The following is a 13,029-nucleotide window of genomic DNA, read 5'->3' as shown; positions in this document are numbered from 1 at the left end:
ATTCTCACTATCTCTCAATTCTCCAGAATACTAACACTTCCTTTTTCACCTACAGAACACAATTGTGTATTCTCTTGCAATCTTTCTGTTACTGGTGTTACGTACCCCGTAACTGGGTTGCCAAACCAGCAGAAATGGATCACTCAGTTGGAGTCTGGAGTACTAGAACTAAGAAAGTTTTATTAAAGAAACAAGCAACACAGTAATCGAAAGGATAATAAATGCAACAGTTCAGTGATGATAAACACACATGTGCACAGAATTAAGATAACAGCATCAATCAAGCTCTATCGTTGTCTAGGGGTAAATGACCAATTTCAAAATGACTCAAAGTTCAGTCCAGTTAGTAGTTCAGTTCGCAGTAATCGTTGCCATGGCGATGGACAAGGTGGGGGAAGAGAGACATAGAATAGGAACAACTGACCATTCAGAACGGCTTCACTCACAGACCAGCGAGTTGGCTCACAAACAGCATTTGGGCGGGTCCTTGGTGATGTCACCTGAGGTCACCGACTGTGACCCCTCCTCCAGATGCGGTCGATCCTCTGCAGTGAACCCGGCACCCAGGCAAGGGCGGACACACACCGGGTTCCCGCTGATCGTACCTTTCCACCCTGGCCGTTGTCCGATTCTTCTCACCCACTCGTGAGAGGCGCACCGCTTCCAGGGTCTCGTTACCTCGGGTGGCGTGTGTGTCTGTCTTAGCGAACCTGTCCCTTTTTATCCCCCTGCTGGGGTATCACCTGTCCATCACTTCAAACAGTTCAGGGTTCAAAGGGGGGAGCCGCTCCAGACAGCGCTCTCTCCCACATCCCTTCATTACACATCTCCAGACGCTGCTCCATTGTTCCTTATCTCTCCTTCCCCTGAGGGCAGGTGGCAGACCAACTGCTGATGCCACTGATGCTAGCCCAGGCCAGCAAACATCTTAACTTTATGTGTATTCTCGTAACACTGGAAATGACTCTTATTTATATAACCAGGAGAAAATCAAACAAGCTCAAAATTGATGTCAAAATTAATAAGCATTTAATTGACTTCTGAATGACAGACAACTTATTTAAGCAACACTCTAAACTCGTGGAATCCTGTATATGGTTATCAACCTCCTCTAAGCCTACTTTGCCATAAGGAGAAGAAATTTGCCTTTTCATATCAGTGGATTCCCATATTCCTCCAACTACCTGACAAAAGTATTTCTAGCATTGAAAAGGGTAGATTGGTTGAGTGGAAATCGAGAGGGTGTTTCTAATGGTGGAGCATCGAGGACCAGAGGGCGTAGCCTCAGAACAGAAGGATGCTTCTTTAGGACTGAGATGAAGAGGAATTTCTTTAGCCAAAGTGTAGTGAGCTGTGGGATTCTTTGCCATAAAGGGCTGTGCAGTCAATGTCATTGGGTATATTTAAAGTAGAGGTTGTTAGGTTTTTGATTAGTAAGGGTGCCAAAGGTTACAGGGAGAAGGTTGGAGAATAGAGTTGAGTTGGACAATAAATCAGATGTCATCGAATGCTGGAGCAAACTTGATAAGCTCCATGGCCTAATTCTGATTTTATGTCTTATGGTCTTGTAATATTTCTTTAGTAAACTGAAGCACATTCTTTAGGAAATTGCAAATAAAATCTTGGTCATAAATGAGCACCCCAAAGGTAAAAATGTATCTAGCATTTATCGACAGCTCTGCTGAAGCATCTCCATTAGATTTGACAGGGAAGCGAGTAAGCTTTAAAAATATCTTGTGCGGTGTTGACTGCTTGAACAAATGGTAGAATGAATGCTTGAATAAATGGTGGACAATAAATGGGACAGATGGGATAAATGGGTTATCACTGAAGAGATGTTGCATCATCACCAAAGATGAACATTCTATTTATGAAGAAAGACAACAATGAGAGTGTTTATTACCAAAAACACGGGATGCTTTTGAATCACTCTTACTCTTTTTGTCTAGATATGACATGTGAATAATATAAAGGAACAGAAATTCCTCGTGTATTGATCAAACTCACCAATACCAGTGATACGATCAAGAGAGCGTCAGGATATTCTCCTTATAAGGTGATATCGTACGCACCTTGATGAACACCACTTTGGCTTCAGACCCAACATAGTAGTTCATGGAATGACTGAAAGGAAATGAATAAGTAATTTTGTAAGATGGATTACAGATGACATCAAGTTTTGGGCTTCGCTGAGGCCACAGCTCAGAATTCATTGTCTTTTACATTTTTTTTAGGTTCATAGGGATAGTTTTGAACACAAAGAGAAGAGTTGGGTATCCATTTAGAGTTTTGGGGGAGGGATGTGGGAGAGTTTGGGATCATTCCAGATTCTAAGCCTTTGCTGTAAGTTCAATGATTAGTGACATGGATGTGTCAGCTAATCAAGTCCGCAGACCTACAAGAACAAGGGCTGGAGTTGTCTGGCATGTTCTGGGATCTTAGTTCCACTCAGTAGCAGGATCAAGGACCAATGATGTTGTGTGTAAACAAATCTCGAGACCAGAGTTATATTCTGCATATGCAAAGTTCTAGGTCTGAATTTTAGGTACTCGTTCATTATTATCAGTAAGTCCTGCATTGATGCCAAGGTGCAAAGCTTGGAATGGGGTTGTGGAGGGGTCAACTGGAATTCCAGATTGAAGCCCAAATGGCAATCAGACCTCCAGAAAATGAAGTGCAATGACTACAGGCCTCAGTCTACAAATCTTTGTGAGTCCCTGGGAAGTTAAAGGCCCAATATATGTGAATTGCTGGTGGTTAGAGGACAGGATAAAATGATTTATCCTGGAGTTGAAGGACTTTATGTGTGGGTGAGTTGGAGAGAGGAAAGGGGGTTATTTTGCTTTTGTTGCTTTGTCACTAGGTGAGTTCTGTTTTGTTGTGTCATGTGTTGTTCTGCCGAGCACATGGAAGGCACGTTACGTTAGTGCCGAAATTCATGGCAACACTTGTGGGCAATTCCCCGCACATCCTTGGGTATGTTGTTTGGTCACGCAAATGACACAGTTCATCATATCCATATTGTATCTACGGATCAGGAAGGTGAGTCAGACCATTTTCATTCAAACATATAATCATTTTGCACCTCTCCCCAACTCCCAGTACTTTCTGCCTGTCATGTGCCTGTCCAGATGAATCTCTTGCATCTGTTTCCACAACTCCCCCTGCTGGTTATTCCAGGCAACTGAAACTGACAGAGCAGGTTCTCTCTCAGTCTCCTATGCTCCAAGCAAAACAATCCAAGTTTGCTGGTAAACACAATCCCATCCCACCAACATTTGGTAAACCAGTTTTCTATCCTTTTCAAAGCCTCCACAACTTTCTTATGTGGCAATCAGAACTGCAGGCTTCTGACCTAATCAAAACTGTGGTATATTCCAATTTGTGGTCTAGACCACCAAATGTGGCTTGCTTACTCAGCTGCAATTGGCTTCCCGACTTTTACAACCAATCCTCAAACCGATAAAGGCAAGTGTGCGGTACACCTTCCTTACCACGCTTGTCCCAGTTTCAAATGCAATGGTCATGCTCCTCAAGATCATTTTGCACATCAATGCTCCTAAGAATTATGCCATTTACTCTATATTTAACCTATTGCATTTGACACAAAATGCAATACCTCATATTTGTCTTAATTAAACTCCATCAGCTATATTTCTGTCCACATTTCCAACTGGTTTATATCCTGCTATATCCTTTGACCACCATGCTCAACTGTACCAAAGTGTCACCTTCAAGATTTCTTATCAAACCCTCTGTCCTGCCTTTCAGGCAATTGATTTATGTTAAGCACATTCAGCTTTTATTTTAATGAGCAGTTCCAGATCTGTATAGGTCACTTCCTGTGCAGCCAGGAATTAGTACGTATAAAAGCGCATTGGCTGGCTGTCAGCCAGAACTTTGTTAGGGACGAACAAAGTTTTTATCTCAAGTCATCTTGTTGTTTCCCCAGCAGAAGTATTGCTTTTTCACTCCTTCTTCATTATGTTATGCCATTAAATCTGCAATAAACCGTAGGAGCAAGGACACTATATCCTGACTCACATGTTATTTTTGAACAGTTTGGCTGACTGTCTAGCTGAATGTATGACACCTCAGCAAGGGCAGTACACCCCTTACGTTTTCATCGAGATCATTTACACATAGATCTCACTAACAACAGTAATCCATGTGGCACATTACTGATCAAAGATCTCCAATCTGAAAGACACCCCTCCACCACTACCAAATCTCTCATGACCAAAACAATTTTGTATGCAACTTACCGAGTTACCAAGGATCCCATGTATTTTAATGCTGCATAGTGGTTGGCGTACACTGCTGCAATTTCAGGTTCAATAAAGCGGAGCTTAGCAGAATGATGGTGCCTAACAACAACTCCTTTGCTTGCATCTTTGGAAGTAGCTCTATTTTTATCTATAATATCTCTATTTTTCCCTTTCAGTGTTCTTTTGAAGACCCTGAACTGGAGTTATGCTGACTTTGGTTCTTTGCGGGAATGGGACCTGCTCTCAGGGTCTCACGACTGGCTGCTATTCGATATGCCAAGGACGCAGCCTAGAAGACAAGCACGCCTTCAGGGTTCCAGGATTTTGTGACTCTGGAGGCAGGCAGACTCGAGGTCGGTGCCTCCACCTGGTGGGTCGTGGGAGACAGAAGATCGAAAGCAGCAAACTGGCTGCTGGCTGTATGCCCAGAGACTTGAGTTCTTTGGGCAGAGAACTCGGAAGAAGGGATGCAATAGACTTTTAACATCGTAAAACAGCAAGTTGTTTGTTACGTCTCATTCTCGTTGTGAAATGTGTAGTCTTTGGGGTACTTCAAGTCTGAGTCTTTATTGATGCTTTGCTGCACACTTGAGTGCTCAGTGGGAGGTGTCAATGCTTTTTTGTTGGTGGAGGAGGTTGGGGGGGGTCATTGCTTATACGTGGGTAGGGGGAGCTGGGGGGGGGAATTTGAGGTTCTAACATTTAACTGTCAATCATTCTTTGGCGTACTCCTCTGTTTTCATGGATGTTTGCGAAGAAAAAGAATTTCAGGATGTATATTAACACATTTCTCTGACATTAAATGTACCTTTGAAATTTTATTTCTCTGTTGGTATGTTCTCTCCATGACCATGTGGGTTTCCTTTGTATGCTCCAATTTCCTTCCACATTCCAGGAACATATAGGTTAATAGGTTAATTGGTCACCTGAGTGTTATTGGGCAGTACTTGCTCTTTTGGCCAGAAGTTCCTGTCCTCATGCTGTCTCTCTAATTTAAATTTAAAATTAATCTTCTGCACTAAAGTACTAAGAGAGACCTTGGCTTGTATTTTACTAATGTCCATGTTGACATTCATGTGCACTTCCTGATAAAATTCAATCTAATTGATGAGAGTAAATCTACCCTGCATAAACCCGTGCTGACTTTCACAATGCCATATTTTGCAAATGTAAGTAAACCTTATCCCTGAACTTGTAAGATAAACTTAATAAAACTAATGAGAAAAGATTTCATAAGGATTAGATATGGTTGCACTCACTTAATGTCTGCAGATTGACCTCTAGACAAACTTTAAAGACTATTTTTTTTAATGAAAAACAGTCTGCCTAAAGGCATCAAGGTAAGTCATGTTTAGCTTAGACATAATACTGGAGTGACTTAGCAGTACCAGCAATATCTATGGAGGGAAACGATCAATTGTTTGAACACAGGTACATGAAATATGATTCTTATGTTAGAATGTATTACATCTGTTCTCCCATAATTCCATAATTTCTACCGTTATGGTATCATGCGGATATCTTCTCTATATTTTCCCTTTCCATTTTGCCTTTTTCTTTCTCTCTTCCACCTATTAAATACTTTATACTTATTAGAAGTGTATGCAGGGCCCTTAGCATTGTTAGTGATCCCTCCCTCCCTCCAACAATCTCTTTGACCCCTACCATCAGGCAGAAGGCACTGTAGCATTAGGATAAGAATTGTTAGGATGGGAATCAGTTTCTTCCCCCAACTGAACTCCCTGCCACCACTCAGATCTCATCACTTATTAGATTAGATTATGAGAACACTCAGTCCTCTTTTATTGTCATTTAGAAATGCATATATGCATTAAGAAATGATAAAATGTTCCTCCAGAAAACAGGACAAACCAAAGACTCACACTGACAGCACCACATAATTATAACATATAGTTACTGCAGTGCAAACCAATACCATAATTTGATGAAGAACAGACCATGGGCACGGTAAAAAAAAAAGTCTCAAAGTCCCGAGTCAATCAACTCATGAGTCCCCGATAGCAGGCGGCAAAAGGGAGAAATTCCCTGCCATAAACCTCCAAGGCACCGACAACTGCCGATGCCTTGGAAGCAGCCGACCACAGCCGACACCAAGTCTGTCCATCCGAAAACTTCGAGCCTCCAACCAGCCCCTCCGATACAGCCTCCTGAGCACTATCCTCTGCCAAGCACCTTCGACCTAACCCCGGCCACCAAAACAAGCAAGGCCGAGGATTCGGGGCCTTCTGCTCCGGACATTCCAGTTACCACACAGTAGCAGCGGCAGTGAAGGGAGCATTTCAGAAGTTTGTCACGTTAAACTGTTTAGTTCTTAACTTGTATCATTTATGGTCCTTACTATTGTTAATTTATTTGTGGTAATATTACTTTTTTGTTTTATGTGTGTGAGTTATATGTACTGTGTTGTGCACCTTGTCCCAGAGGAATGTTGTTTTGTTTGGCGGTATACATCTATACAGTTGAATGATAATAAACTGATTTTAAACTTTGACTTGTACTTTGGATTCAGGTATAGTTATATCTCAGCCAAATTTTCTTATGCTGTATATTCTGTCACATTCAAAGTAAGAAGTTGAACCACCCAAGTACGAGTTTCTTGTTACCCCGATGTGAAGATTTTTGGATCCTACACCTTAATATCACATGAGCAGGTCATTACAAAGGGTTTATTCTGGTTATTTTCAAATACAAAGAATTACACAGATGTAGTTAGATAATATTTTCCATTCCTCTGGTAAATTCTGAGCCTTGCTGATGTAGCTTGAAAATCTTTAGAAATACATTGCCACATCTCTCATTTTCTGATATCCCACTAAATCTGTGGAAATCTCTCTGTATGCTTCACTTTTCGAGGTGTTATAAGCTACACAGGAAAATTCTTTCAATATGCTATTATTGTTTGCATTTATTGGAATACATGTGCAAAGATTTCTACTTTAAACAGAGGAAGTTTGTAGTGTTTTAGAATTAGGCAAAATTACAATAGTGAGACCAAAAATATTATTCGTGGAATATTCGCATAGGATAGATTACTGAGTTTTAATTAGAAACTCACATTATGTTGCATTTAATAATCAGTCAACTGCATTAAATGTTCATTATGAATCCAATGAGATAGGTATCCCTCCTCCATTTTCTCTATGTTGTGGCCGCTTTGCTCTATCAACCAACTCCCATATCTTTCAGTCAGTGTTGCCAAGAAGATGACATTTCGATCCTCTTTGATGAGATGGTCTCCAGCAGGAGCAAGGATAGAATTAGTGGATTTTGCTGAATATAATCATTATTAGGTCCTGGTGATAATCATTGCTGTAAAATGCTTTTGACTTTCTGCTTTGTTTTCTTTAATTCACCTATTACGATTATGAAATCAAATCTAATGCAAACCATTCCTTGTCATGGTAACGTTAATCAAACTCCCTTCCACTTGTGGGTTGTGAGTCTATGCCATTGGAATAGGTGGACTTTGCCATTCTTCAGGTGTTACACTGATCTTCCAAATCTTTGCATCACTACGAACCACAAGTTCATCCAAATATTTTAATTGTGGGTCACAATTTAATATATTTAAGACTACCTTGGCTATTTCATCATTTTGATTAAATTCAAACTGTGTTGAACTGTCTGATAAAATAGTTTCATTCGAAAATCAAGCTGGGTGGGACACATAGCAGCCCATCTCGGGGTCTAGCATTGGCTTTGTGTACTTTTGAAATCTTTATTGTTTCAATCAGCTGTCATATTTTACTGTTTTAATAACATACTATTATACACACAGTGGCCACATTATTAATACACCTGTACACCTGCAAATTATATGCAAAAATAACTACATGTTACAATAACAATATGCAGAAGTACATCTTTGAACAAACAACTTGATGTCGATGGACTACAGCAGCAGAAGACCACGAATATACACTCAGTGAGCACTTCCTGTTTCTGCTAAAGTGGCCACTGAGTGTAGATTGATTATATAATTAATTTTAATTTATTTTATAGGGTCATACATTGACATAGCCTATTCGTCCCATCAATAGCACATCTGTGTACATACATCTATTGATGCTTCTGGACACATCTTCAGTGATGTTCCTGGAATCATCGGGTGTTTCGGGTCTTTCAACATCATACAACCTCCTCCATTTGACCCAGCCGGGGCTGATCAGACCCCAGCTTGTATCCAGATGGCTAGCTACTTATGACTCCATGGCTCCCCTCTTTTGAGCCACAGCCATCTTGAGGCCCTCTCTGCCGCATCGGTGGTACTGCGGATGGCCCTCCTCTTCCCCTCTCCCTCGATGCCCAAAATGCTGAAGGCTCTAACTAAAGAACGGGCTATGAATCCCCTACAACCAACCTCCACTGGGAGACACCTCGCTCTCCATCCAGCCTGCTGACAGTTGCTGACCAGTCCTGCGTACTTGGAGAGCTTCCTTTCAAAGGCCTCTTCCAAGCTATCTTCCCATGGGACTGTCAGCTCCAGCAGCACCACTTGCTTAGTAGACTCAGACACTAGGACAACGTCTGGTCGCAGGGTGGTGGCTGCGATATGGTTGGGGAACTTCAGCTGCCCTTCGAGGTCCACCAACAGCTGCCAGTCCCTTGCAGAGGTCAGGATGCCTGTAGATGTTCTTTTGACCGGTATTGGCTGCTCCCCAGCTCTGACAAAGGCAATGGTCTGCCTGGAGGGTCGGGACCGCTTCGCCCACTCAACTCCTGCGCTGACAGCTTCAGCGATGGTCTTCAGGACCTGATCATGCCTCCACCTGTACCGTCCCTCACCAAGTGCCCTTGCACAGCCGCTGAGGATGTGCTCCAGGGTTCCTCACTTGGAGCACAGTGGGCACGCCATGACTCTGCCTTGCCCCATGTGTGCAGGTTTGATGGGCTTGGAAGCACATCGTACACTGCCTGGATGAGAAATTGGATGTGGTGTGGTTCAGCTTTCCAAAGATCAGCCCAGGTCACTTTCCTCTCAACCGCATTCTCACATCTTGTCCAAGCTCCCTGTTGCTTCATTCCCACCACCTTGCAGGCTCTCATCTCCTCCACTTCTGTCCTCACCTCCTCCTGAACTAGACGATGCCTTTTCTTCCCTCTGGTGTCCATTTGGGGAGTTGGAAAGGACCCAAGCCCAGCTCGGCCTTGTGTGACCACTCCCACCAGCCTCCTGTGACGCAGCCTCGCCTCTGCCTCCTGAACAGCTTCCTCTGCCCTCCACTTCCTGCCAGTACCTACTTGAATCCCTGCTCTAGCCACCTTTGGGTCACTTGAGTCCCTATACTGTAGCACTTCTCTGGCTCTTGTTACCTTGAATTCTTCCTCCAAGGATTTGAAAGGCAGTTGCAGTTTGTTGTGGTGTCCGTAGAGTGCGATGCTGCTTAGGCTCTTTGGCAGCCCCAGCCATCTCCTGAGGTGGTTGCTAACCCTCCTCTCTAAGGTTTCGACTGTCGAGATCAGAACTGCACAGATGAGGAGGGGCCACAGGATTCTGGGAAGAATGCCATGCTGATACACCCAGGCTTTAAACTTCCCAGGTAGGCCAGACTTGTCCACAGATTTCAGCCAGCCATCCAACTCGGTGCAGGTTGCCTGAATGAATGTTGTGTCCCTTAAAGAGCTGTCAAAAACTTTGCCTAAGCTCTTGACTGGCTTTTCTGTGATGGTTGGGATGGCTGTGCCTGAGATGCTGAACCGGAACTTGTTCTCCACCTTCCCTTTCCTCAGCACCATCGATCTTGATTTGGCAGGTTTGAAACGCATCCGGGCCCACTCCACCAGCTTTTCGAGCCCTTGCAGAATCCTCCGGCAGCCTGGGACTGATTCTGTGGTGACTGTGAGGTCATCCATGAATGCCCTGATAGGTGGTTGCCGTTGAGCGGAATTCATTCTGGGCCCTCTGTACTCTGGTTCAGCAGACTTAGTGAGCATGTTCATGGCTAGGGAGAACAGTGTCACTGAGATGGTGCACCCTGTGATGATGCTGATCTCCACCTTGTGCCAGGTTGATGTAATTGCTCCTGAAGAGACCATCATCCTGAAGTTGCTGTAATAGTCAGTGATAAGGTCTCAGATTCTGCTGGGGACGTGATATTTGGTCAGTGTGAGCTGCACCAGCTTGTGCGGAATGGAGCCATATGCATTTGCCAGGTCCAGCCACAGCACTGACAGGTTGTGCTTGTTCTCTCTGGCCTCCCTGATGAGCTGTGTCACCACACCGATGTGCTCCAGACAGCCCAGCATCCCTGAAATGCCACCCTTCTGGACTGATGTATCAATATAGGTGTTCTTTGCTAGGTAGGTGCACAGCCGGTTGGAAACTGCACTGAAGAAGATCTTCGCCTCGACACACAGCAGGGAGATGATGCGAAACTGATCTATCTGGGTGGCATTTTCCTCCTTCGGGATCCACACCCCTTCAGCCACTCTCCACTGTTCTGGGATCTTCCCCCTTCTCCAGAAGATTCTCAGGATCTTCCACAGACGCAGCAGGAGTTTGGGGCAGTTCTTGTACACTTTGTACGAGGTTTTGCTTGGTCCTGGAGCCGAGCTTGCCTTTGCTTTGCGGACGACCTCTCTGACTTCCTTTAGTTGCAGCTCTGACATGTCAAACTGCACATCTGGTTCAGGTGGGTCTATTAGGACGTCGCACTCTCCCAACTCCTGCTCTCTTTCAGGATCATTATATATCTTCTTCAGATGTTGGTCTATGTCTTCCTGCGAACAGGCCAGTTTCCCACTGCGCTTCTCCCCCAGCGACTCCTTGGTGAACTTGAAGGGGTTGGCGATAAAGGCAGCACGTTTTCGGGCCCTTTCACGACGCCGCCTCCGATGCCACTCTGCCCGGTGGAGGACCCTGATCTTCTTTCTTAGTATGCACATCAGCTGGGCCAAGCCAATGCGCTCCTCTTCTCCTGCCTCCTTGTATTGGGACTTCAGTGCTTTCATCTCCTGCCTGATGTTATGGATCCTCAATGCTCTTTGGTTCTTCGAGTAAGATGTTTTGGAGCCTTCCTTCTCCTCTTCTCCAAACCGTTCCGCTGTGTTACTAACAATAATTGTTGTCATGGTTTGCAGCTTCCTATCAACCCCTCCCTTTGCCGTTGCCTCCAGAATTCTGTTAACATCTTCATCAAACTGCCTCCACAGTGAAGTCATATTAGCTGCAGGCCATTTGATCCACCTCCTGTTAGACTTCATGTTAGAGGGATTAGTTTGCAACACTTGGAGGTTCTGGGCACTATGGGGTGACTCTGGGCCTGGCCCCTCCTTCGTCTCACCAGGTTGGACACCTGCGCGTTGTGCTGCTCCTACTCCCGCCGAACACTTCATCCTCGCTTGGTGGATCTTCAAGCCGCGATCGTTCTTGCAGATTTTGCCACATGCACACTGCTTCCTCATCGTCGTTTGTTCATCGCCTGGGTCTGACGTCGTTGTGTCCATCTGACTGGGGTGCTCATCCTCCCCACCTCTCGGGCACCCCTGGGGGTATCTTTTCCTTAGATTCTTTGTGGCTTTTGTGGGGGTCCTCCTCTCAGAGGACGCAGATTGAACATCAATACTAATCACAGTTACCTAATCCTGTTTTTTCTGTGCCTTGGGTGATTCAAGTGTTCGTCCTGAAGTATCCCTGGTTCGTCCGCCCCTTCGGATTAAAAATTCAAAGTTCAAAGTACATTTATTATCTAAGTACATATACTAAATACAACTTTGAGATTCATCTTCTTACAGTCAGCCACAAAACAAAGTAAACCAATAGAACCCATTAAAAATACCGACAAAAACACCCAATGTGCAGAAATAAACAAACCATTCAAGAATAAAAGTAAGCAAGTAACATTCAGAACTGAAGTTCACAAAAGTAAGACCACAGACATGAGCCAATTCAACAGCCCATTAGTTGTAGACGACAGCTTCAGTTCAGCACAGAGGCGAGTAAACCCCATGGATCAGTGAGTTGAACCAGCTTGTCTCTCCGGCCCTACACTGTGACCTTTTCAATATGGCCTGGCACTTAAATCATCCAAACCTCAGATCATATCTCGCTCTTGGAGCTGTGCTCTGCCACTTCAATATGCTGTCGGGCCCAGAACCCTGGCTCGTTTCAGGGTCCCAACCATTGCAATTTAGCCCAGCATTTAAATTGATTACACCTTGGGTCGTTCGTCCCTCTTGGACTCATACCTGAGCCCCTCCATCTTGATTCTGCATCATCTCTGCTCACCTCAACTCGAATTTGAGAGGCGGAACTAAGTAGTTATGGCGCCCAACGGCGATTCCTTTGCTTGCATCTTCAAAAACAGTCCTATTTCTATCTTCTATATCTCTATCCTTCCTTTTCAGGGTTCTTTTGAAGACCCTGACCTGGAGTTACACGCTGACTACTGTTCTTTGTGGGAATGGGACCCGCTCTCGGGGTTCCACAATTTGCCGCTATTCGGCATGCCAAAGTCTTCGCTTAAGGTTTTGGCATGGTTTCAGAAGCCTACGATCTCGAGTAACTGTCATTGGGGGAGTCGGAACATCTGCTGTGTGCCTGGGGACCCGGGATCCTGGCGATTTCCAGGCACAGAGCTCGAAAAAAGTGACGTAACGGACTTCTAACATCGTAAACCAGTGACTTGTTTGTTATGTCTCCCCGCTCGCTGGAAAATGGAATGGAGTCACCTCTTTCTCCCTTATTAGGAGAGAGAGAGCCTGCAGCAATGTCGAATTATCGGATGAACAACGTAGTCTT

At 44.4% G+C, this 13,029-nt stretch overlaps 1 long non-coding RNA gene across 1 annotated transcript in view; it reads right to left on the bottom strand.

Moving 5' to 3' along the window:
* LOC134342409 (uncharacterized) overlaps positions 1-13,029 on the bottom strand; it is a 49,046-nt gene that overhangs the window by 18,263 nt on the left and 17,754 nt on the right. Inside the window, exon 2 of the long non-coding RNA XR_010017020.1 lies at positions 2,008-2,124. This is a non-coding gene — a long non-coding RNA (uncharacterized LOC134342409). The remainder of the gene's footprint in view (positions 1-2,007; positions 2,125-13,029) is intronic.

The sequence above is a fragment of the Mobula hypostoma genome, chromosome 1, assembly GCF_963921235.1.
Source record: "Mobula hypostoma chromosome 1, sMobHyp1.1, whole genome shotgun sequence".
NCBI classification, from domain to species: Eukaryota; Metazoa; Chordata; class Chondrichthyes; order Myliobatiformes; family Myliobatidae; genus Mobula; species Mobula hypostoma.
The sequence above is the reverse complement of the archived record's forward strand: the minus strand, read 5'-3'. Positions and strand labels throughout refer to the sequence as shown.